The sequence below is a fragment of the Oryzias latipes genome, chromosome 7 (assembly GCF_053564925.1).
Source record: "Oryzias latipes strain Hd-rR chromosome 7, Olatipes_Hd-rR_3.1".
Taxonomy (NCBI): domain Eukaryota; kingdom Metazoa; phylum Chordata; class Actinopteri; order Beloniformes; family Adrianichthyidae; genus Oryzias; species Oryzias latipes.
In genome coordinates this window covers 10,097,800-10,123,986 of record NC_136243.1, presented here as the reverse complement: position 1 = coordinate 10,123,986, position 26,187 = coordinate 10,097,800, and the positions used below count along the sequence as shown (strand labels likewise).

Sequence of the window (26,187 nt, the reverse complement as noted above, 5' to 3'; positions counted from 1 at the left end):
GTTTCTCAGACACTAAATAAGTTAGAATTGATTCAATTATCACTGTAATAGAGACGAGTGGGAGGACTGTCAGACACATGAGACAGTCAGACTTCAGGCAGAAGGGAATCCCCTGTTTTGAACGCATGTGTGCCGGTTGGTGTTTTTGTGTGTTGGATGGGAGTGACCGATTATAAACAACAAACCATGATTCACGTCTGAGTCAGGAGCAGGTGCTTCAACCAGACGTGGGGAAAAATAAAAAACTGCCATTACTCGCCAAAAGACCACACACACACAATCTTGTGTGCGTTTCAAACGGTCTTGTCATTCCAAAGCCGTCTCACAAACAGCAAACTCACAAAAGCAAATGTGTGAAGGTAGCCAGACTTTTACAATGACTTCAAAAGACAAACACTTTCCTGAGAGTTAAACAAGTAAAAGACGAATGCGCGACAACTAAGACATTTCTCTAAGGCGCCCTTACGTTTATCTAACACGGCAAAATGATTAACGTTTGTGTAGAGCAGGTATTTGGAATTTAGCAGGTTACGGAAACAGTCAGATTATAAATCAGCGTTTAAGTCATAAACATTTAGATCTCAGTGACTTTGCTATTTGTAAATGTAGAGCTCTGACAAATGAAAGTGAAAAGGAGTAGGTTTCAGGGACACCGTTACAGAGGTTGGTGTAGTTTTAACACTTTGGATTGTCTCTTTTTCTTATGACTTTCAGCTTTTTCTCACAGAACTGGAAAGTTTTTACTGTACTTTTTACAGTTTGAGTTTCTTCAGAAGATGTAGAGGATTCAGAGCCCTTCCGGCAATGTTTCAAAAGTCTTTTCTAGCACATCAATTCCAGCGTTAGTACCTCACAATCAACTGTTTTTTTAAGCAGCTCATAGAGTAGTATTTTTTAAAAACAGTTCATACACTACCTGTTTTTTGTTCATGCAGACGATACAACCTATTGATGCTTCCAAGGAGTTATGTCATTGGTTGCCTTGGCAACCAATAACACAACCTTCTGATCTCTTACTTATAGATAACAAATGGAAAGATGGACATTATAAAGACATTGATGGACAATTCCTAACCCCAACGGCTTTATGAAGTTAACAGAAGACAATGGCCACATGAAAAGATAGACTCAAAGCATCACATGTGAGTATTGTAAAATTATGACTCAAAGTCGAGTCACTAAAACAGAACCATGTGGGGAATTCAACATTTTTGTTTGTTTTGCTGTTTTGATCAGGTTGAGCTGTATCTACTAGTCGTAAAAAATAATTATATTACAGTTTTTTTTTTATTTTTTCAGATTTGTTTTAATGACATTTAAAAGCTTAGAAACCAAAAGAAAATGAAGTGATTTGAAGCATTTTTGTTTTTTTTTTTTGCACAAGCCACTGGATTTGATCAACTTCTAGCTTCATGTTATCTCTCAACTCCCACAAGGCTTTGGGATTCATGCAGTTTGATTTCTATCTTTGTATTTCAGAGGGTGGACAGTGATGTGAGCTGGATAACTGCTGTGCTGTTCTGTGATTTTCCTCTCCCTTTCCTAGCCCGTCTATTCTAATTCTACTGCAATGTTGCCTATTTCTATTTCCGTCCACACATTTAACAACATGAGATCTTGGCAGGAAGCAGGTGGTTTGTTTGCCTGCTCGTTTTGTGCCCCATCTTTTCTCAGGCTATCTGTAAAAACGCTGGAGGCAGATCAGCACAGAAGGAGCAGGAGGGGAAAGGGAAGATGGTTGATGTAGACAGAGAAAAGATGGTCAGAGTGTAGATGGAAAAATGACACAGATGAGAACAAGAAGAAGATAGGAGGGGGGGGGGGTCTTAGGGAAAGAATGCATGAAAGTTTATTGTCCTTGCTAAATTTAGAAGAAGTTCTTCCCTGGATCCACTGTTTGTATTACTTTATTGCTTGGCCAAAAAAACAAATTTGTCCTCCTCAACTTCTGTTTGGAATGGAAGATTGGATTTTTTCTTGACCTTTTTCCTTGTGTACCTCCTGTTACTGTAACGTTTTCTCTACTGACTTAACAGAAGACAAACCATGTTTTTTGTTAATTTTCTTTCTATAAAGCAAGCCCTTAAAACCATTAACTTTGGATAAACACTTTTGTTTTAATTGCCTAACACTAAATCAATGACAATTTTTCACTAAAACATTCAGGACAGCTTCCAATCTTCCCTCAAGTGAATGTGTTAGCAGCTTTTCTCAAGATCAAAGCAATGTTCAAAGAAACTGTGAGAAAATATAACATCTCAGACTCTACAAGCTTCCGTTTCTGTACATTCTACAACCATAATGTAGATATCTCAGCCTTAATTTAAATATTTGGCCATAACGCTGCTTTTGGTGAATATTTTAGCACCAGTTAGGTCAATTTTGTACTTTTGTCAGTGTCAGAGGCCGTCAAATGCTGTGGTCACATACTGGGGCGGGGACAGAATGATGAAAACAAAAGAGAATCAACAGAGGGGCTCTGTGAAAAACACAAGACAACTCTGGGCACCGCAGATTTTGACTGGGCAAACTGTTTCACTGCAGTATGACATTTAAGCATCTCTATTAAAAACAAAAAATTATAGAAGAATGACAAAACCAAGTAGCATTTGAGCAGAACACATCACAGCTGGCTGGCAGGGGAGCAAAGATAATTGGAGCTTGTTTTCCAGTCATAAGATCTCAACACCTGCAGTATAGGTTTGGTTGTGCTCTGCTGATAACTTGATTGGATAATTTAAGCAGACATCTGTTGTTCAGATTTGAAAGACTTTGGGACCAGTGAGCAAGTATAGATGACCCTGCTTTGTTACAGGCCCCAGTTTGGTTTGTCAACATCCTTCTGTGAGACTGTCAGCATTTTTTCATTAGAAAAAAGTTTATTCTAAATGTTATGTACATTTGTTTGGCAACTAACTAGTGTGTAATAGTACAAGCTGTAAAGGGGTAGCACTTTAATTCTCTGGATTTTGTGGATTCTGTTTATCCCTTGTGCTATCCTAGGCACTTTAATGTTGGGAGTTGGGTCATCTAGACCCACTGGACAGTGCTCTGACCCTTTTTTCTTCAATGATTTGTGATCTTCACTGGTGTCCATGGATTACATGAAATCTTTCCACCTTGATCCACCTTTGTCATGGTAGGGAGAACACGTCAATGGAAGGGTGGGGTCATAGATGGTTGCAGTCTACAATGGATTTGTCTTGCTAGTAAAAAAGGCTTTTGCATTGAAGTCATAGTTCATAGCTCAGCCTTGATAAGCTCAGTTTGGAGTTAAGTCAGACTACAATGTTAACATCATTCCTAAAGTGTTATGTTGAAGATTACAGTCATAAAACATTTGCACATCATTGTGCAAACATACTGAGAGTTAGGCTGGCATTTTTATTTAACCAACTGAAGGATCAGGTTTGAAGTCGTCAGTTCAACAGCCAACACTTGGCTGAAACAGAGCGACAAGAGGATGAAGCAAATTGATGGTGGGTATAAAAATAAAAGCAAGTGTTGCAGTAACCCAATCAAGGTCAAAAGACCTGATTTCATTAAGACATTGTACTGGAATTTGGGGATATATTTGGTTTAAAATAACCCACAGCCTAACGTGCCATAAAGCTCTTGGAAAGTTTTCCAAAGAGTCGCTTTAAATGTTTTTAGTTAAATAAGTGATAGTGTAATGTAAAGTCTTCTGTTCAATCTTGAAGATTTTTTGTAAAAGGGCAATTTCATTGAGAGTGTTGAACTTTTTAAACCTCTACAACATCAAGTTTTGAATCTGTTTAAAAAAATTATTTATAGGGCAAACTGATCGTGTTTGTTCAAACTCAAGTCTTGTAACTGATATCAGGTCTCTTTCGATTGGTCAACTTAAATACTAGGACTGTAACCCAACCCCACAACTATGGGATGCTTGTCTTTAAATTGTTTAATTATTCAGAGGGAATTGACTCGCTCACAAACAAAGATAACTGGGGTGTATTAGTTAAGTCTGGAAGCAAACTTATACTCCACAAACTGCATCCACTGCTGTCCAGTAAAAACATGACTTTTAGGAAAGAAAAAAAAAACCTTTGATTAAAAAAACAATCTTGATAAATCCAAAAATATTTTAATAGCTTATCATTTTTCACTATTTGAATGCTGAGACAACCTGTGCTAGCTTCTGTACAGCTCTATAGGTATAGAGTAATGAATCTCTTGAAACCTGGAGACATGTCTGTGAAAGATGTGCCTAATAAAACGAGGTCCTCTCGGGGGGGGGTTACGGGGTTACAGGAGTTTTTACTTGTGATTGGTTCCATTTAAAAACTTCACTACAAAAGCATTAACATGAGGATTTTTTTTCTTTGTATTTCAATATTATTTATGATAGCACAACTCATAAAGCTTTAGTGTTGAAATAGGGTGTTCTTTTCTTTTTACATGACCACAGCTCAATTCTGCTGCACCATCACATTTTTCTCCCACAAGTCTGGGAGGACGTGGGCATCATGTGACTCAATATGGTTTTGGTTGACAGCAATACAAAGCACATATGTGTCACACCCTGTGAGCGAATAGGGATGAAAAAAAAAACGCGGCCTGCAGGGCGTTCTCTTTTAGCTGTGATGAAATAGCCATAAGGTTGTATATCTAGAACAAACTCCTGCAGGGCCTCTGATGTGCAGCACACCAATTGAATTGAGACATGATATACTTCTTATTTGAATGTTTCAGCAATATAAAGTACCACTATTTTAAGTTTTAAAGGGAAATTTAGTACAAGTGGGACAGTCCATTTGTCCCAAACAAAATAATGCAAAGATGTCTGTATTCTTTTTTTAGGTATATATATATTTGACAAGTTGTAAAAAATGTAGTTGTTTTCCAGCAGATCCCATTGTGATCCATTGGGTGCATTTATCCTGAGCTTTTGTGTTCATTTGATGGAATACAAAAGCTCCAGATAAATGCACCAACACTCAAAGATGTGGCTAAAATGTTTAACTTGTTTAACCGCTTCACACAATACAGGCCGAGAGGAGGTTGACATCTCATTAATTACAAGACAGTGGAAAGCAACACTGCAGACGCTTCAACTGCAGTAGCATTTTTGTGATTGAAAATAGACACTACAACCAACTGTTGACAGAAAACGAGATTTTCAATTTGAAGAAAAGGAGGCAATGTCACATGATCAACCATAAAACAAGATCATCTTATAATATATGACACTGGTTCAATTAACTTCCATCTCCCAGGGCTGCAACGGTCTATATAAATTGTGAATAGCTTTTGCAGTAATTTCCCTTTCAAGATAGGCACTAATTTATGCAGCTCCATCTAAAACCATTCTTGATTTCATTTATTAGTCAGGAAGTGCAAGAAATAAGGGATAACTTCATGAGGGGGTTGGCGACCTATAAAATGAAGTTGAGACTGGTTGGAGATAGAATCGTGAAGTTGACAGTTTAGGTGAAAGAGAATGATCAGATATTCCTGCAACATTTAGATAACTTCCACTTCCAAGCAAATTTTGGTTCCAATTTTAACTGGAATTTGTTCAACATCCAACACAAGTTTAGAGTATTTTCAGGTAAAAACTGTTGCATCTTTTCTTGCAACTTATTTTCGTCTCAAATGAGTTGTGAGCCATCATAACAGTAGAAAGAGTTTCAAAGTTTAACTTTTAAAAATTCTGATTCTGATGTAGGTTTTTTTTTTGTAAAGGCAGAGTTCATTCCGTTTTTTCCCTTTTGGGATCACGGGGCTGCCGGAGCCTATCCTGGCCACTTGTGGGCGAAGGCAGGGGGCATCCTGGACAGGTCACTCTCACACTCACACCTATGGACAATTTAGATTAACCAATTAACCTATGAAGCATGTTTTTTGATGGTGGGAGGAAGCCGGAGACCCTGGAGAAAACCCACGCATGCAGGGGGAGAACATGCAAACTCCACACAGAAAGGTCCCCCATTGGTGTTCTGGTTCTGTTTCAAGTCCCCAGCTGGGACTTGAACTGGGGGCCTTCTTGCTGTGAGGCAAGAGCGCTAACCACTGCACCACCGTACAGCCTAAAGGCAGAGTTGGACTGGTATAATGTTGTCATCATTTATAAGCCCTCCACTGTGATTTAGAAGAAGAAAGTTTTCTAAAACACAAGAACTTTTTAAAGGCGTTCAATCAAAAGGACTGATGGACAATGAGACTCTGACTTCTAATTACACAGCAGAATTAATGATGTCCTTTTTACCCTCCAGGAATTTTCTGTCTCATTGCTTTGACGGCTCAGTGACATTACATAGCACTGAGTTCAAATGGGCCGCTCCTTTTAAAATAATTAAAGTAAATTTCCATTTTTTTATGACGATACTCTCATCCAATCATGATTCAATGACTTTCTAGGTCTAAAAAGAGGACATGTCATCTTTACTTCTGCACCAGTTCACATCGGTGAGAATCCATTTATATAATGAAGCTTGATTAAACATTCTTTTCGCAAACAGATTTAAAAATGAGTTAGTTCAAAAGTTTAATCTGTTTTGTGAAACTGATTTATATATAGTAGATCCATCATTGCAAAAAGGAAAAACCGGTAAAGCCTTTAAATCTACTCATCGTCACTTATCTAAGACTGGGGCTGTGATGGTGCCAGTCTGACTAGAGCCTCTCAGGCCTCTCAGGCCTCCCCTACCAGCTTTTGTTGAGGAACAATGCGTTTGCCTCGTTCAGCTGAGAGATCTGATCTCTGCTTTTACTCTGGTTTTAGCAGTTTCCATGTCACCAACACCTGAAAGTAGAAGCTGTCTGAAACTGTTCTGACAAACTAATCAAACATCTGGCATTTATTTCTTGTGGAAAGCAGCACTTTCTCAATAAAAGAGCTGGTTCTAAGAGCAGCAGATGAGGAACCCAGCTTCACCACAGCTCTGGGTTTCATAAAGGTTATGCATGTAGTTCTCTTCCACTCCTACCAGCCACAAATAATACAGTGAGGACAACTGAACTCTATCCCAGCACAAACGCCTGTTTACTGTGGCAAAGGAGGGAGTGACACTCGAACCAAAATCTATCTTGAGTGTGGCATCCAGTCCCTCAGGGACTAATTATATGTATTTTGATCTGTTTCAGAGAATAATGGTTGTGGTTATGCGTGTTTTCGTGGTGTTTACAATATAGTGATATTCTAGGAGATAAAAGAATATGTTCAGCGCTACTCCAAAACAGCCATTTCCCTTGCAGCAGGGACTTCGGTGACTCTTCATGAAGAAGGGGTTTATAGTTGCTGAAGCCACTGCCTTCAAATCTTACAGCCACAACTGGTTCACCCTAGACTAAAAAGGACGCAAGTCTCCACTGTGAATATACAGACTCCCTTTTGACTGCATGTGGGAGATTTAGCGGTAGCACATCACACTAGATGAGTCTTTACATTCCTGCTGAGGTGCTAGAAGAAACAAGACTGTGAAAAGAATGTACCTGTCAACGTGGTGCCAATAGCTTCCTTTAGCTCTTCTAAGAAGTGAGATTTATGGCATTCATCTCCCAACCGTTAAGAGTCACTTTCATTGCTTCTTTAACACAATTTTTTGGCAGCTGTGCCTTATTTTAGAAAGAGGGAAAAAGTCTAAAATCCTACAGCCTGCCCACTGCCAACGTGACAACAGGCAGTGTCAGAGAGTAGCTGTTGAACAAGAGCAGCCTCAACAGTGCCACATATTTCCCTTGGGAGCTGATTCAGAAAGTAACAAGTGTTAAACTTGAACTGATTCATTAGTGTCCCAGAAACATAATTCTAAGAGAAATATTCTGGTACTGAACTGTCCCACGGCAAAACACGTGCTTTGCTCCAAGCAGGCGGAGATGCGCCACTCTAGTCGTGAAATTTTTTATGCCATTCATAAGGTTTCTTGCTAAAAAAGAAGAAATTGTAAAGGTCATGATTGGTGCTCTATACAATTGTTTTATTTGTAGAGCTCAGCTGCTGCTTGGATGCCTCCATTCCATCACATCTTGTATTTCCATATCTGCAGGGAGCTCCTGTTACCGATGTGGCAGCCCTGTCAGGGCGAGAGTTTTCTCCAGGAGGCAGACTTCTACTCAGACAGTGTGTGGGACTCCACCTGATAACCCCCTCCAACTTTGAGAGGCATCTTGATTATAGTTTACATGAGTTCTGTTTCTTTCTGTGCTTATTATTTTGTTTTTTGCAAACGACGTTTTAGCTGCTTTTGTTTACGACCGCCTTACGCTGCTGTCTATTGGACTTTCGCTGATCGGGAAAGATACCTCTTCTTCCTGCGCCGGCGTTCTTCGTTCCCTGCATCTGGCGCCTCCAGCCGGTGTCCTGACTGAGGGCCTACCGGTGCCACGCGGATCTCGGTGGAGGAGGAGAGGGAAAAGAGCTGGCGTCCAGGTAAAGATCAGGCTGCGATGGAAGCGAGGAGTGTCTTGTAGACGGCGACGAGCGTTCCTGGTCAGCTGTCATCTGTCGACTTCCACCGACCCAGATGCTTTTCCCGAGTCCCTGCTTGGACACCCAGGGTCTGGATTTCTGAGGCCGTGCTACCTGAGGACCGTTCATCCAAGCTCTTCTTCGACATGGTCGCCTCTCCCTGTGGTTTCCGGATTCTCGGACTGCCTGGGTTCTAACCCTCAGCTCCTGCGGCCCCTGACGCGGGTCGCTGACAACTTGCGCAGGGCTCCCTCCCCTCTGAGCATGGCGCTCCTCAACGCCCGATCCGTGGCTAACAAATCGTTTCTGCTAAACGATCTTATCGACTCCAGGAACGTGGATCTTATGTTTCTGACTGAAACTTGGCAGCGGAATTCCGACCATTCGTCCCTCATTGAACTCTGCCCGGCCGGTTACTCCTTCATCGGACGGCCTCGGCCATCGGGTCGTGGAGGGGGAGTCGCCGCGGTCTTTCGGAATCGCCTCCTATGCCGCTCGGTGAGCGCTGTTCAGTTTTCTTCATTCGAGCTCCAGGTGATCAAAGTCGGGAATAAGTACCCCCTTCACTGTGCCGTTGTCTACCGTCCACCTGGATCAAATGGTGTGTTTTTACAGGAGTTCAGCGACTTTCTTTCTTCCACTATGAAGCTGTCTAACCTGATCATAGTTGGTGATTTTAACATGCATATTAATGATGACTCTGATCTATTTGCCAGTGGTTTTATCAGCCTAATGGACTCCTTTAACTTTATTCAGCATGTGTTTGGGCCCACACATGTTAAAGGTGGCACACTCGATCTTGTTTTTAGCTTGGGTGTGCATATTGATTTTATTTTTTCTGAGGACATTTTTATTTCTGACCATCATTGCATTTTTTTTAACTTATCTTTTTCTGTATCACTTTCGCCTGTACGCAGAGAAGTCAGCTCTCGCATCCTTAACTCCTCCACAGCTGAGGTCTTTTCTAATGCTTTTAACCTGGTCCTTTCTCCGTGTACTGATGTTAATACTTTATTATGTAACTTTAACCGTTATTGTCTTTCCATCTTGGATGAAGTCTGTCCTGTTAAAACTAGACTGGCTCCTGTCACTAAGGTTTCCCCTTGGTTTAACAATACTATTCGCCGTCTGAAACAATTATGCAGAAAAGTTGAACGTTTATGGAAAAGAACTCACCTAAATGTTCATCTCCTTCATCTTAAGGATCTTTTAGTTTCTTTTAACAATGCTGTTAGAGATGCGAGGGCTGCATATTTCACTAATCTCATTTCCAAAAGCAGAGGTAATCCTAAAGTGCTGTTCAACACTATTAGTGATATTGTTATGCCCAGTCCACCTGCCGTTCCCATCCATTCAAATGATGATTGTGAAAAGTTTTTATCATTTTTTATTGAAAAGGTCAGATCTGTGAGAAGCTCTCTGTGTCACACAGCTGGTCCTGGCCCTGGTTCTTTTCCTGGTCCGCCTCGTCCTGTGATTTTAGACACTTTCTCACCTGTTTCCCTCCCTGAGCTAGTCAGATTAGTTGGCACAATGAAGTCATCCTCTTGCTCCCTCGACACGTTGCCAACTTCTCTGCTCAAAGATCTCTTCCAGTCCATTGGTCCCTGTGTCCTGTCAATAATGAACTCGTCTCTGCTGTCTGGTCAAGTCCCTGAGCACTTTAAGGAAGCTGTTGTACTTCCTCTACTTAAAAAACCTGGGCTTGACCCCTCCCTCTTGAGCAGTTTTAGACCCATTTCTAACCTTCCTTTCATGTCTAAAATTTTAGAAAAGGTTGTTGCCAAACAACTTACAGCTGCTCTCGACAGTCATGGGATATTTGATCATTTTCGGTCAGGTTTTCGCAGAGCTCACTCCACTGAAACAGCCCTTCTCAGAGTCACTAATGACATCCTGATGCAGGGTGATGCAGGAAAATGCTCTGTGTTACTGTTATTGGACCTGACCGCAGCCTTTGACACTGTGGACCATTACATCCTCTTGGACAGGCTGAAAAACTGGGTTGGGGTCTCCGGATCAGCCTTAAACTGGTTTTCATCATATTTGACTGGCAGATCTTTCTCTGTTGTCTTCTCCAAGTTTAAGTCTTCTTCTGCTCCTCTCACTTCTGGTGTGCCCCAAGGCTCAGTTTTGGGACCTTTATTGTTTATTTTATATCTGCTGCCTTTACAGCATATTTTAAGTTCTTTTAATGACATTTCTTATCACTTTTATGCTGACGATATTCAGCTTTATGTGTCTTTTAAACCCCAGGATGTTTTTAAAATACAGACTTTACAAAAGTGTCTGGACTCAGTTAAGAGCTGGATGAATCACAACTTTCTCCAACTCAATGAAGCCAAAACTGAGGTCCTAGTTTGTGCTCCTGACAGTTGTCTCCCCAAGATAATCCATGAGCTCGGCTCACTTGCTTCTTTTATCAAGCCCTCTGTCAGGAACCTAGGTGTAACTTTAGACCCGGTTTTATCCCTGGACTCCCATGTCGGGTCACTCGTTCGCTCTTGTTTTTATCATCTAAAAAACATTGCAAAATTGAGTCCAGTTGTGTCCCGTTCTGAGATGGAGATGCTCATTCACAGTTTTATATCCTCCCGTCTCGACTATTGCAACTCCATCTTCACATGTTTAAGTAAAAAATCTCTAGAACGGCTCCAGATTGTCCAGAACGCTGCTGCTAGGCTTTTAACCAAGTCATCCAAGTTCTCACACATCACCCCGTTGTTAATGCAGCTGCACTGGCTCCCCATTCACTACAGAGTGCATTTTAAAATCCTGGTCTTAACATACAGAGCTCTTAATGACCAAGCACCAGTCTACATAAAAGACCTGGTGCAGCCATACACTCCCAGCAGGTCACTGAGGTCATGTGACCAGGGTCTGCGGGCTGTTAAGAGAACCCGTTTAAAGACTAAAGGAGACAGAGCCTTTGCCACGGTGGCCCCATCCCTCTGGAACTCTCTTCCTCTCAGCCTCAGATCTGTGGACTCAGTGTTTTCTTTTAAAAAGCAGCTAAAAACATATCTTTTTAAAATAGCTTTTTCTTAATTTCTTTTTAACATGTGTTTTTACTGTGTTTTACTGTTGTTTTATCGTGTTGTACTGTGAAGCACTTTGTGATTTTTATCTGGAAAGGTGCTATACAAATAAAGTTTATTATTATTATATTATTATTATAAATCAAAGAGCCAAATAATTTCAAGAAATATGACACGGGGATTCATCACTTTCTCTGGATGTCTGACGTAACCTGAATAACAGCAGAGTTCTGACCTGCAGACAACTTGACCTCAACTTTCACCGCAGCTGATATTAGCTGAAGAAGGATATGGACCTGAATCTAATGTCTGCAGACATAACATCGAAGAGAACTATAAACTCTGTTTTGAACCCAGGAGATCAGCTGTTATCAGTAAAAGAAGAAATACCAACCTTGGACAATCGACAGTTATGGACCCTTTTTACTCTTCCCCTACAGCATTTCTTTATTATAAATTTTTTTTTTTTTTAAATAAAAATAAAATAAAAATACAAAAAAATATTAAAAAAAAAGTAAAACAAATGATTAATCACTTATTGAAAATTGTTAAATTGATTGACTTTTGATGATATTACTTCACTAGCTCCTAAAATTGATAAATTGATTCAAAAATCTTTCCTAATGTAGCATAACTTTGCACATGTTTTTAACTTTTGATACTTGATGAAATTTTGCTATGAAAATTCCTGAAACAGTGTTGTGTCTATTTTACTGATATAGTATTATGTTTTAAAGCATATGAATGACTTTTAAAAGTAACATAATTTGCATATATTTCAGATGCTGCATTTGCCATGTTGATTTCTAAAATAGTTATTTTTGACGTAGTACTTAAGTAATTCATCTTTGGCATGTGCTTTATTGATACCTTATGATTGTTAATTCTGTCTGATAAAACCTAGGAACCGGATATTGATATATCATGTAATAAAATGGTTATAGTATAACGGGGTGGGATTATATAAGTTCGCTTCTTTCCACTCCCTTTCAAGCAATATTTATTAATTATGTCTAATTATCCTAAGTTTGATTAGTTACTGTATGAATGTATAACTGATGATTATATTGTTTTTGTGTATTATTTCTATTTGATTGCTTGAAATAAACCATTTCAAATCAAATCAAAAAATAATGAAAGTAGCACGCAATTATGATACGTGTGATACTGTTGTACAGCGTCCTAAAGCTGGCTAGTCGTTAGTAAGGTTTACGTACTGGTCACTTACTGACTTCCTGCAAATTTCGCACACATGGGGTGTGCAGGTAATATATGAGTGCCCATAGGACATATACATCCCACACAAACTAAATTCTGATTGTATGGGTTTACCATGTTGTCTGAGATCGTACAATTTTGTGCGGGCCACCGTGTAGGTTTGCCCATTTTTATTAACTCACTCAAATACTAACTCACAGAATTGGGTAAAAATTGGAATAAAAACCAATATAAGTAGCTCAATCTCCAATATTGAGGAATTTTCCTTTACATTACACTCTGCAAGTAATTTTTCTGACTGATGGCAGATTTGTCACCGTATCCTGTGATGGATCACATGACCTTAACCACCGCATCACATGACATTAACCAGGTATGCCATTTTGTAATGTGCAGCCGGCAGCCCCCAGCCCTGACTAAACACGCTTAAAAAAAAAATACTACTGCTGGAATGTTAAACTAAAGACAAACCTCCCTGCAAAAACAGACTGTCAGAATATTGCAGTTTTCAGAGAGTCTTACAGAGCTGAAACACCATAAACCATTTTTCACTCTTACAACAGATAAAACAAGTTTACTTTTCCCTCAAAAACAAGCAGATGTTTGAATCATGCATGTAAAAAAAAGTTACTCTGAAGGGAAAAGCCAACCAAAGATCCCTTCTTTTATAACTCGTAAAGTGTCAGAAAAAGTTGGAATTTTGGTCTCACTCAGTGGTTTATATGTGACGCCATGACAATTACCTGTTTGCAATTGTGGAGATAGTGGCTTTTTTAGCTTTACAAAGGACCTGTTAAGTATCACTGTCACGCACAGATGTGTCGGGGGCTGGGGGTGTTGCTGAGTGCAAGAACGATGCTTGAGGAAAAATTTGAGGAGGTCGAAAATACATGTTGTTGAGCAGCTCCAAAAGGCAAGTTACACCATTTCTTTTTTGCAAAGCTTGTCTTTAAATTAGGATCATGCCAAATATTGTTTATTGAATCACCAATTATTTCCAATGTATTGTCCAGAGTTTCTTGTAAAAACAGACCAATGGACCGAGAAGAGATCCAGAACCCATTCCATCACAATCATGGTCCATACGTTCCTGGCTGGAAGATTGTGAACCACAGTCTGGCCATGAGGGACAAACTGGATGTCAGAACTCACTAAAATATTAGAAGACCATCAAAAAGCAAAATTCCCTTTTGCCGTTTATAAATTTAACCTTTGTTGATTTTTAATATCAATTTCATTTTCATAGAACCTAAAGCTTTTTGGTAAAACAGTCCCATTGATTGTTGCAGCATTAAGATTTTCAGATTCTTTTTTTTTTCTCTAATTTTTTATGTTATTTTTTGTTTTGTTTTTTAAGTAAACTTGGCATCCTGCAAGGACATTGTCTTTGTCACAGACTAGGGTTGAAGTATGGTCACAGCTTTCAAAGGTTATACCAGACTTTATTGCTCTCGGCCCAACATAAACATGAATCTAAAACCTGTTTGACCATTTGAATTTAAAGATGTTCCCAACATCAACCAGTTCAGGCAGGCAAAGACCCTCGTCATACACTTCCAAAGAGCTGGGCAGACATTTTACATGTCAATAACTTGCATTTGAAAACATGTCAAATAATAATCTAATAAATTTACTGCTCAACATTTCGTATTGTGATGTAAAAATTACAAATGGCATCAGGCTGATGAACTTTATTCAAGAAACTGAGACAAGAATACTAGATTTGCAATTCTCTGGTCTATAAGAGATGATCTGCCGTCTGGAAAGCTTCAGGAGATCCTCATTTAGCAAAATAAGCTTTGTTTATTCCACAATAAATCAATCCAGAACTTCTAAATCAACATAATTTAACCTTTGCTGAGGCTACTGTCATGGTTTTAGTTTGTTATGTCTTGTTTTTCGTTTTAGTTCTTGTTCTGTCTTGTTTGGTTCTGTTTCCTGTTTTATTTTGAAAGGTTTCCTGTCTATTCTTGTTTATTGAGTTTTACTTCCTTTGGTCCCCATCTGCCCTGATCATGTTCACCTGTGTCTTGTCTGCCCTGTCTGTATTTACGTCTTGTCTCTGCCTTCCTCCTGTGCTGGTCCATTAACTCTGTCTTGGTGTTCATGTCTTGCTGTCTAGTTCCTTGTTCCTCGCCACTCTCTCGTTTCATGTTCCTCGCCACATCAAGTAAGTTTTGTTTTGTTCTGAAAACCTGCTCTGCAGCGCTTTGTGTTCGGTTTTGTTTATTAAAACCACTAGTCCCTGATCCTCGTGCCTCCGCCTCTGCATCTGGGTCCTTCCGGCTCTCGAGCCAACCCCACACCGTGACAGCTACCTGTCCGCTAACCAGACAGTCTATCTCTCTCTGGTTCAAACTACTGAGGTAAAAATCAACTGGAATACGAAAATCAAGATAAATTTAGTATTTGAGACGAATAATGTATTCCTCTTTTAATTAACGGTTTATGGGTCTTTAAAAAAAAAAGATGTTGAGTTAATGTTTCTTCCTGCCCTTTAGCTGAAGGAAAACCTGTCAAATGAAAACTCAAAATTACAAAAGAACAAAAATTCTTAATGGTTTACAAACAGCCTTTTTTATTTCATGATATGCTTGCCCCAGTGGTCACAGAAGTACACAAGACCTTTGCAAGTTGTGTGCAGATGGAGGAAGATCTGAAAGAAATTAACATGGGGAGGCCACCAAGTGCTTTGGTACATGACAGAGGATAACCACTGAGTCCCAGTTGCCTTTTAGCTTTTGGCAAGAAACGTCCAGAGCACTTGCACCAGTTGCCAGAAAGATGCTGGCAATCCCAGCAACAAGCCCTTCATGAGGGGGCAGTTTCAGTACTGTTGGGAGACCGACTGAAGTGTGGTGTCCTGTACTTAGTCCTGAAAGTGTCGGCTCTCTTTCATTTTTGCACACATTTGTGCTGATGTAAGATGGTTTTAACAGTACTGTTGTATTATTCAGGTTTGTTACATATTGAATAACACAGTTGTGGTAACGGCTTGTAAAGAATAAATGACAAATTCTGCAAATAAAAGTCTAAATTGGATTTATTTAGCGTTTTCTTCAGGATCTTCACAACCAAAGGAAAAAAACTGAGTGAGAATTCATTTCTTGGGATTTCAATGTGATGAAGTTATTTTTTTCTTGGTTTCTGTGATTGGCACTGAAGGATTTGTGGCTTGTGAAAGCAAAAGAGATCTATTCGCGCTGACATTCTCCACCTAATATAGCCAGAGTGAATCAATACAAAATACAAACAAATTGACAGTTTAGTTACTCTCTTGGTTGGAAGTGAACCAGGAGAGTATTGATAAAAACTGTGAAGGAATTCAGTGGATTACTTGTTTTTTATAGTTTACTTCATACCAAAAGTGCGCAAAATTCAAAACTATCACCTTATGCAAACATTTGGGCCGTGCATCAGCTATGATGCACAGACACCAAAGTTTCACCTGTGGCGTGATCACTCATACGGTGGTGAATACAACATCCACCATGAGCTCGTTTGTCTTAAATCAACCGGCAACAAGTTTTGTTAAATAAGAATGTGCAACTATTTTTAGCTTTTCCAAAATTCAGACGAGGGTCATTGATTGCACTTTAATTTTGTTTACTTTTTCCTTTTTTGAGATAAGACAAAGAAGGAAATAAAACAGAAAAACAATGTGAAGCTATTTCTGATCCCACCTTTGTGGATATTCTTGAATAAGTTTTTAAGTGCAAAATATCTTAAAATAGAAATGTTGCAGTTTTTTTTCCCCTGTTCCTTAGAAACAGTAAAACCAACCCACTAGTTACACTTGTCTTTTTTTACTTCTTACATACCTCTGCTTCTCTTTTCTATCTATCTTTCTTTTTTGTTTTGTTTATCTAGTTTAAATTCTAACTACAAGGCTAAATTCTGTCGGCTCAGGGTTGTAAAATTCCCTTGCAAATGCTTAAAATACAAGAAAGCACAACCGTGACTGCTACATAGATTTACGACAAATCAATAAACACTCAGAACTGAGCACAAAAAAACAACTCAATCACTAAAAATGTTGGAATACTCTAACATTTGTCAAACTGCTTCAGCGTAGAGGCTTCTTCCAGTTTCCAAAACACTGATTTTAGCTTTCCAGTGTGAGTGGCCATCAAAATCATTTAGCTTAAATTTCTGCTGACAAGTAGAACCCAAGCATGAATTTTGGTTGCAGATGGCTGCCTAGAAAATAGCACATGAAGCAAAAAACCTCAGTTTACACACCACAGCAAACAGGCTTCAAAGGAAATTGCACTTCCAAACTTGTAATTGTAGCTGGAACCACTGCAAGAGGAGTTCAGAACACCAGAAGGATGCTTCCATCTGTCACAGCAGACAGTTATAGGGCCGGGGTGATGGCATTCGTTTTCTCCTTATGTGGGAGTCAGAAAGCCAAAGTCAGAGATGCACATACCCTCAATGCAGAAGAAGGGCAGATGAACAAAGTATGTACACATCAAACCCGAACGGAGCGATGAGCTCAGATTTTACGTTGTGGTCCCCGTTGCCGTCTTTGGGCAGGTGGCTGACTGTGGACAAAATCTAACAAGGCATCTGAACTAATTCCAAGAACGGATTTCTATATTTAGCTAAAGGCAAGCTTCAGATTCTCTCATATAAGGACATACTTCTCCAACTAGGAAGCTCAAAACTGTGTGAACACAAAAGTCTTCTGAGTGCAGGGAGAAAAGGGTCTGAGGTGTAATCGAGTTACCGTCAGCAGACTTCAGCCGAAGCAGAAATGACTTCTGTGCATGATGGCATTAGCAGAGAATAGTCAGTGAGAGCGTTTGGTCATGCAGCTCCGCAGATAATCATAGCTGCCCTTGGATGACCTGATTACTCATGATCAAACTGCTTCATGAAAAAGACAAAGAAAACACAGCACCAAAGATTACAAGACGTCTAAACACACCAAAGCCTCTAAGGACAAGCCTTTATAATCATGGCCGCACGAAAGCTTGTGATGAAGATGGCAGCAGCCCTTCCTCCTTTTTTTCTTGTTTTGAAGCAGCAAACGTGTCTGATTCAGAGCAGGGGAGGCTCTGCAGCAGGTCAACAGGGCATGTGTGACTGTTCTGGCTGCTCTCCAAACTGTTTTGACAGATCACAGACCATGTTTGGTAAGATGGTACAAAGAGACTGGAGGAGGCAGGGCTTCTCCACAGAAAGCCACAGCGGATAGAAGACGAGGACAGACCGATCAGGCGGATAAAAATACTATTTGCACTTATAGATCTGCCTCTGATTGAAAGCTCTGTGCTTTACAGGCAGACTTCAACTAGAACCTGTTTTCAGAGCTTGTGGGGTTTATGTCTACAGATTCATTTTATAGGTTTTGTTTATGGCAGTAGTTTGTGTAATCTAGATTACATCTAGAGCAGCGATAGGTAACTCCAGGCCTCAAGGGCCGTACTGCTGTATGTTTTCCAACATACTGGCATGTTCTAATTGGCTGGACACACCTGAACCAGGTAATCAGTCCTGATTGGGGCTTGGGTATCTGGTAATCATGCAGACACTGTGGCACTCGATGCCTGAAGTTGCCTATCTCTGATCAGAATAGGAAAATAGGAAGCAGCCATTAATAATTCAGAAAACAAGGGATAGATTCAATAGGTTTGTCCTTTTAGACACCCCCTTCTCCCACCTCTTTTTGGTCATCAGTTGTCAGTAAAAAATGTTTTTTTAATACGTTTCATTTACATGCGTCTTTAAAGACCCACTCCGATGCAAATTGTGCTTTGGTGATTTTAATATGTTCTTGTGGCATTTAAAGCAAATTAAGTTAAAATTGAATTTCTGAGTATTTCTTGATTCAATGTAAACCAAGAGCAGACAAAGAAACAGGAAAAATAAGGGGAGTGGGTCTTTAAATGTTTTTTTTTCATTCAGGATTTTTACGGCGTACAATGAATCAGTCAATTGAAGAAAATGTAAACGCTCAGTTAGGAAAAGCCCTTTTTTACCTTTTAACATGCTCTGTTTTCTTTGTTTTGCATGATAGAATTAAAATATCTTCATGAGCTGAACTATTTCTTCGAATAGATTTGTTATTAACTTTATTTACAAAGAAAAATCTGAACAAGTTTGAAGCTTAAGCTCTAAAAAGTCTCGGCTTTTGATTGACAGTGTATTTTACAGCAGACGTTATCTAAAGTAGCAGTGCCCAAGCTTCCCATTTTCCAGATCTCTCTGCGCCGCTTGCTGCTGATTAGTCGACTCATGTTCCTCCTTCTGACTGACTGAACACACCTGACACAGGTAATCAGCAGCAAGAAAGGCAGGGACAGCCGGAAAACGCAGACAGGATGGAAGATCTTGGGGACCAGAGCTGGGCAGCCCTGATCTAAAGCAATAAAAACCAAAAAATGAGATAAATGCCAAGTCATGCTGTTACACAGCTTGATAAACTGGACTTGTCTTTACATGCTGGAGCCTGTCTTTGTTTACAACACCGACCTGAGAACTGGGATACTTTTCACCAGAGCTTTTAACATGGTGTGTATGGGGGGGGGGGGGGGGGGGGGGGGGGGGGGGTCATAAGAGCAGGAAGTACCTAGATTAACTAGTAAACTTTAAAGATATGAAAAAAGTTTAAATTTAAGGTGATGTGAGTTTAGTCCATAAGGTCATAAGTCTTACAAAGATCTGAGGAGCTTAGGAAAAATCTCCTTTGTGAGATGAAAGTCATTTAATGTTAAACCAAAAAGACTAAGGCTATGATTTATTTTAGTTTAAATTGTATTTTTCTGTTCTCAGAGCTTTACGTATTTCTAACAAGTTTGTAAATAATATTCTTAAAGACCCACCTTATTAAGAATGTTGTTGTTGGGGTTTTAACATGTTCTTGTGTCATTTTTCTGACAATGGAGGCCATATAATAAAAAAAATTAAGATCCAAATTGCATTTCTAAGTGTTTTTACTCTAATCATAGTTACTCAGTAGCAGGAAAAAAAAACATAAAAAGATCGTATTTGTGACATCAAAAATACACTGAGTGGCCCACAGGCTCCCTGCTAATGGATCCACTCATAGATCTATGTTCATTTTTTGTTTTCCTCGACTGAGCTGGAATCTGGATCTAAACTGAACTGCTGGATGGCTCTATTTTTCATCACCATTTCTGTTGCACCACTAATGTTAGGCTGGGGGGGGGGGGTGAGGGGCTGTAAGATAACAGGAAAGAGGGTGTAAACAGAGAGCTCTCAGTTATGGGTGATGGGATTGCTTTATGCCAACAGCCCTACCCACAACTCAGAGGGAACTACTGCCACTCTGCAGAAACTATGTTCTAGAAAACGACAGTATTTTTGTTTGTTTTTTTTGGCCGGAAACAGCATAATCATAATTGAAAGACCACTGGGAACACTTTACTTTACCTTTAGATCAAAAGATGGTCGGAGCGGGACTTTAAAATATGCACAAAGAAATGCCAAACAAATGAAACCACTTTGGGGATTAGGCTTAGTAAAAATAAAAGACTGAAACTCCACTCTACAACTGTGATGTGAGACCACAACCACATGAAAGTGAGCATCAACCTGCATGAAGATCCGCTGGTTTCCTTTTCATCACACGCTGAAGCAAACCACTGCTGGCAGCCAGGAGGCCACAGGATGTGAACGGGTCAGGCAGCTGGCACTGACCCAGCAGCGCACACACACAGAGCAGGGGGTGTGTCCCCCAATCTGCTCCACACCAGCCTGCTGCTGTGTCACCTCCATCCATCCATCAGTTTCAGGTTTCACTCCAGTGTAGAAAAACTGGACTGGCGTGTTCCTTCTTAGCGCTGCTGCCATGTTTATTTGAACAGAAACGGCGAGTGGGTCAGTTTACGGCAGAGGGGGAGAGGCCATGGAGAAAAAAGGAGAGTTGATGAGGGATGAAGGTGTTGATGAGAGAGAGACCAGGCAAACGCATCCGCAGCAGCAGCAACCATGGCAGCAGTGAGTGTGGGAGGAAGGACGCGCGTGGCCGTGAATGTGCGTGGCCGGTTACATGTCTGCCACACTCCGGGAACACGTAAATCGTGTTTACTCAACGTTTAATTCAACCTAAAATAAGCCAGAGTTGCATTAAGCCGCTTGAGCGGCGCGGATGGAGATGCGTTCATTGTCTGTGGCACTGGCTGGGAAAAATGCCTTATTAAAATGAGAAAGAAGCGCCCGCTTCGTGACTCTGCGGCTCTAAGCCCCCCGTATTTAAAAATAAATACAATTAAATAACATGACCCACCATTTTATCCCACCACGACCAGAAGCGCGAACGCTAAAACGGCACTAACCTTGATGGGGTCGCCTCCTGTTCTCCACTTGTTACAATAGAAATTGAACACCATGGATCCCTGCTTTAAGTTCCCGGCAGTCAGAGGAAGCTGCAGCACGTCGAACTCGACCAGAACCGCAGCGGGAGGTTCGGAATCAAAGCAGGGACCCCTCGTTCGGGAGCCTGCTCGGAAGCCGTCTGCGAACAACGGGGAGAGCCAGTGTCTACAAAACAGCTGTTTTCCAAAATGGAGTTTGCTGTGTGTGGACCAATCAGAGCGCGCTCGTGGGGGCTCCCGATCCTCCCCGCGTGCTCAACATGAGACGCACGCGGCGCAATTCTTTGTCGGCTTTTATGCCAGCTTTGCTGCGCACGTGAAGGGCCTTCTTTATCATCAAAGCGCGCGGGGAATCTCTGCGCAACAGCAGAGAGGGTTCCGCAAGGAGACAGATGGCCCCTACCTGACGGTTACCTGCGCTGCTGCCGCCTATTAAACTTACAAACAGAACCAGAATTTATCGATTTAGTACTACAAGTTTATTTACTCCAAAAGTGATTTAGTATATTTAAAGTTGACTTCTATTATAGACTTAAAGTGTTCCAATTTAGTCTGAAGAAGTTTTCAGTTAGTATACCTCCTACACTACTCATACAAGATCTATACTTGCTATTTTAATTTTCCATTAGGGGTCCGTATCTGTGTGCAGCTCTGCCATATATTGAACTGTCCAGGGCAGGGGTCTGCAACCTCCAGCTCTTTGGCTTTGAAGGAAAGCATTGAAGATTTGAAGAAATAAAGGGTATTTACCCAGACCATGGTATAAATAATGGTTATTTTGTTTCAAGACTATAGTCTATCATGCTTAGATTTCTAGCATGTCAGATAAATGAGCTAAAGGCTTAATCTACTGTCTCTGCTGCACTTGTGGACCTAGAACATTTTATATTATTTTGGGGGTAGAAGTCTTTGGTAGGGTGACAAATGAGAGCATAGTGGAAGGCCACGCATATCTCAAACAGTTTTATTATTGTTATCGTCATTAAAAAGACATTCTTTTATCTGGGGTGCTAGTGCCTAAAGAACTCATGAAAAAGACAGTCTCTTAGCTGTGTGTGTGGGGTGGCCCTGTAGCCCTGCTTCTGCTCAGCTGTTTCAAATACACCAAAAGCAGATATTATTCTCATCTTCTGCACAACAGTAGCTGCTGTTCAAAGGCACAACTCTTACACAGTTGCACATATTTATAGGTTTAAAAAAGGGATTCTATTCCAATGTTGTCATGCTTACATACGATAGTAAAAGTAGAACAAAAGATGATGGAAAATGTGATGTTTGACCCGACTTTATTGCATTTTAAGTATTTGTAAATCCGCAGCAGGAGCATCTTATTTGACACAGGGTGGGTTTTATTTTGAAAGGAACTTCAATGTGCTGCTGCGTGTGAAAAAAATGTATTTTTCTGAATGGTAAAGTGGGACTTGGCAGCTCTCAATGGGTTTTGTTCAATAAGAAACTGAACAATATAGATCTTTTAGCATTAAAGGACGCAGAATCCAGCTCCAGGGGGCTCCTTTCTTTAGCAGCAACCCCTGGGACAGGACAAAGCAAAGATGGATGGATGGATGGAACACTCCATTGATGAAGCCTATCAAAGCTGCTCCAGTGGTTTTAAGATCTGGAGACAGTGGAGACCAGGCAAGCACAGAGACTTCACTGTTAAGCATAGGAAGTTCTGTTGTTATATAACTCTGAGCCTGTTTCTATGCACACTAAAAATACATATTTATTATGTTTCATTTTATTTTATTATTTTAACATAAAAAAATCAGAGAAAAACAATATTTTAATGTATTTAACCAATAAGCAAATAAAAGTCACATTTTGGTATTTTTTTATTGAGGAAGTTTTCCATGTAAATACCCAGTAACCATAGAAACAACAGACTTTTGTCAAAAGTGGAAAGAGTAAGGACTTAAATCAATTTTGCACAAGATAGCAAACAAAAATCAGTGTGGTTAAAAAGATCCATGACTGTCACTTTAAAGAAGAACAGAAAGCTGCAGAGCTAAAGGAAAATCTATTGTAATCTTGAGCAATTCCACATACTTGCACAGTGCAGAGTTACAAACTCTGTCCTGCTTTTCCTGCTGCCAATCAAAATGAGTGTTTCTAATTGAAATGTCAAGAAAAAAAGGAACTGACCTAATTCTTTTAATTAAAAATATACAATCATTGGGATTAAAATAACTAGCTTATAAAGGTTGGTGGTAACACTCCCTGCATCTCGTTTTTCTGCATGAATACAGGTGAAAGCCGAGATGAATTTTTTTGTTTTGTTTGGTGCGGCTGTCATTTAGGCATTGCACCACATCTGGAGCATTTTATTGAGCTGTTGTCACATTTTGATGTGAGAAAGCCATTTGATATATGACTCTTTTGTGCTTTCTCACTGTTTGTCTTCATTCATGGTGCCTTCATAGATGTTTATGCTGCTTAAATCCACTGTGCGCTTCAGCGATTGTCCTCCAGTTCCATCCCTTCTAAATGCTGAAGAGTCCTTGAGCAAAACAGAGAACTCCCACGCTGCTCTCATTATGCTCATCAACATGTGGCCGAAGAGCAGCATGAATCTGCAAGAAGAAACACTGCATGCCTGTGTGCCGGCAAGGGATGGAGTGGGTTCAGGTTGAGATGCTGCACAAGAGTATCTTTTGTTTTCTATAAATTGCTTTTGTGTTTCATTTTTATTTAATCAGGAGTGTTTTTTCTTTATTAAAACTGGGTCTTTAATAAAGGGCCTTACAGGCTTTGGTCTGGGCCTTAGGTGTGTTGTGGAATTGTGTTGGTTAATGGCACATACTTAAACAGTCCCAAAGTGCTTTAGTCACAGTTTCATTTACCCATTCACACACTGGTGGCGACGCCAGCGTTTTACACTGGTGCCAACCTAAAACCACCACGGTCTTGCCCAAGGACACATGGGCTGGAAAGGTGGGAACTGAACCAGAAGTGGACCACTCTACCTCTGCACCACAGCTTCCCAATGTGTTGTGTAATAGTGTTGGTCTGCATGTTTTCTTCATCTCATTGATCCCTCCTTCCTGCTTTTTTTCCTTCCTCTTATCACCCAGAAGGTCTTCCCTTTGTTGGATTGGACAGTGGAAGTTGTTGGTTGGGGGGGGGGGGGGGGGGGGGGGGGGCTGACATAAAGACAGATCAAAGCAACTGTCCCCTCGCTTTACAGCTGTTAAAAATAGAAAAAGGGATTTAAAAAAAATCTTATGTAAATACATTTATTGTTGGCGTAAAATCAGATTTCTGTGTTTTTGAACAATTGGTTGCAATCTTCATAAGGATGTGGCAATATAGGAGTGTTTACTTTAAATCAAAAAATGAAATGTCACGTCTCAAAACAAAAATCCCATGAAAGGTGAGGACTGAAAGTGTTTTCTTATTTTGTTCCTATAGTGATGGAGTTTCTAAATGTAATAGTAAAGTTACATTCGCTTAATGCAGTCAGAGGTCAGCTTTGGATGCTGTGACTGCTTCTGTTTCACACCTTTTGGATTCTGAGTGATACCATTTCTGTATTTTTTTTTTTTTTTTTTTTTTTTTACTTGTCCTGTCCAACAGCTGGGCAGACAGATGAGAGCTGAGGGCCTCTTGTGTTGGACATATTTTACTTTAACAAGAGGGGTTATTAATCTTCAGACAAACCAAAAGTATGTCTGAATAAACCCCTTTTGTAATTGAGGCCAAACTTTATTAATTTCAATCATGTCTGAAAATCTTTGGTGTTGGACCGGACGGAAAAGGAAAGAGGGGAAGAAGAGAGAGGGACGTTAGAGATAGGGGGGGTAGGGGGTGATAATAGGAGGGGAAAGGGGGTAAGACCATGAAGCAGCATAAAGCAACAAGTTTACTTGTTGTTAATCATTATGGTAAGGTTCAAATGTAGTAAAAAACAAAAAAACAAACAAAAAAAAGGGGCGGAGCCTGTCCACACACACACTGAAATGTATTAAACACACCTGCTAGCTGCAAAAATGTCCACCTGTCGACATGTACACAAAACAGATAGTGTTCACACGCATACTTATGCCTTAAAACCAACTAGTGTGAAATATTTCAGTCATTCAGTCATGCAAACTATTAGTGCAAAGGTGAGCTAACACCAGTGCTCAGGTGAGTGTTTATGTTCTTATAAAATGGGTGGTGGAACGTGAAAAGAAGGAGGGAGAGTGCCCAGCCATCCCCACCCCAAGACCCCCACCGCAGCAGCAGCGGCAGCCGGAATCCCCCCAACGCCACACGGGAACCGGCAGGGAACAACCGCCGCCCGGGCGACCAAGCCCGCCACCCAGGCCAGGGCCAGCAGGGCCGCCGCAAGGCCCCCAGAGCCAGAGGCCAGGGAGGCACGGAGGGAAAGAGAGCGCCGCCCCAGCCCAACCAGGAGAGCAGCCCCCCCGCCGCGCCGGGAGAACCCAACGCAGGGCCCCACCGGAGAAGGACGCCCACAGCCCCAAACGAGCACCCCACCACCACCCAGGAGTTCCGGGCATCCCCCCGCCCCAACCCCAGATACGAGCCAGGACCCCCCAAGGGAGACCCGCTCCGCACTCCAGGCAGCCATCCGCCCGGCCCACGGTTGGTCCAGGGAGGAGCGAGGCAGGGGCCCGCCGCCCCCGCCCAGGAGGGGGGAACCCCGGGGAAAAAAGAGGGCCCACAAGGGGTGTTGTAAATATGGCCCGACCAGGCTCGGCCACAGTTGGAAATTTGGCGGGGCCCAGCACTCAGGAGCGAGGACCAGAACCCACCCCCCAGGGACCAGACACCCCCGGCTCAGATGTAATGTGAACCCCCCCACCGTGCGGAGAGAGCACCGCCGGGCCCAGGAAGCCGGCACCCCGGGGACACGGCCGCCGTTGCAAAGGGGCCCGTACCCCCCACCAGGGAAGAGGCAGGGGACAGATGGACCCAGGTCCCACCTTCCTTGCAAAATGTGTGTGCGTGGGTGTGTGTTTGAGAGGGTGTGTGTGTGTGTTTATGTTGGGATGTATATATTGAGGGGGGAGGGGTGTGTGTACTAAGGGGGGTGCAGTTAAAATTGGCGGGTAGGGCACTAAGGGGACATCTCCTGATTACTCACAGTGACGTCCCCTCACCCTCCCCACCAAGGGGCCCTAAATGTCTAAGGTGCGGTTAAAATTGG

The 26,187-nt window shown here is 41.2% G+C and overlaps 1 protein-coding gene across 1 annotated transcript in view; it reads right to left on the bottom strand.

Moving 5' to 3' along the window:
- The window catches only part of pkig (protein kinase (cAMP-dependent, catalytic) inhibitor gamma), a 38,020-nt gene extending 16,783 nt beyond the window's left edge, over window positions 1-21,237 (bottom strand). The window contains exon 1 of the mRNA XM_078950193.1: window positions 20,994-21,237. The gene's annotated coding sequence lies outside the window, so the exon portion shown is untranslated. The remainder of the gene's footprint in view (window positions 1-20,993) is intronic.
- Between the last annotated feature and the right edge of the window lie 4,950 nt (window positions 21,238-26,187).